Source organism: Drosophila erecta, unplaced genomic scaffold (assembly GCF_003286155.1).
Source record: "Drosophila erecta strain 14021-0224.00,06,07 unplaced genomic scaffold, DereRS2 tig00000298-arrow-arrow-pilon, whole genome shotgun sequence".
NCBI lineage: Eukaryota > Metazoa > Arthropoda > Insecta > Diptera > Drosophilidae > Drosophila > Drosophila erecta.
In genome coordinates, this window is record NW_020825219.1 from 1,118,077 (window position 1) to 1,119,032 (window position 956).

Below are 956 nucleotides of genomic sequence, written 5' to 3' on the forward strand. Positions count from 1 at the left end.
CGCTACGAGGAATTAAAGGCTGCATTTCATAAACTGTTCAACACTTTAAAAATTTAATTATGAAATATTTTGATGTTATTTAACATTAAAGTAAAGACTTAAGACTAAGTAAGACAATTTAATGGACATGATTTAGTTATTAGGAATGGGATAGGTTAATAATGCATGACCTAAATTTCAAGGTAAAGTGTCAATAAGAAAAATAAATTGTGCTGCAAGGGGAACCCAAAACAGGCAGTCTCTCAAATTCCCAGTAGAAATGAAATCAGTTACTGCGCTCCGGAAAAGCTAGGAAAAGCGGGAAAATGGTATTGCCTACCGGGGAGCCCTTCATCTCAGCCTGTGTACACAAATTATGCGTAATAATTTTATTTGCATGAGTTCAATTCGGGTGTTTGAATCTAACTGACTCGCTACTGCGAGGGCATCGCCTTTTATTCACTCTTACATAGGTTCTTATCATCTAATTATATAATGCAGCGCTTGTAAGACGCTGCAATCTGCGTTGGTCAATGCAGCTGAGGTTTATCTTAAATCTATATTTGAAGCCTATGACCGCGCTAGTCACCTCCCGCGTGATCATATCTCTTGACACTTCGGCAATGGACCACTGCAATCGTACTTATCTGTAGTTGCACTTATGCTGTCCCGTGACATGTTTATTGCAGACCTTAAATAGAACATATTTATAGATTGTCTACTTATCATGTCTAAACACATGTTTAGACATTCTCCGGGGGGGAGAAATGTACGGCCAGTAGTCGTCTATCATTTATGCGTTCCAGCTCCAGCTAGTTTTGCTTCGCGAACAGGAAGTTGACAGATCTTGTTTAGCGATCTTTTTACTTCCCCATCGCTTGTTTTAACCGTAACTACCCGGACTTTATCATCTTGTCCTTAGTCGTACTAATGATTCTTCCCATTGGCCATCTTGCACGGTGAGTGTTCTCATGTTT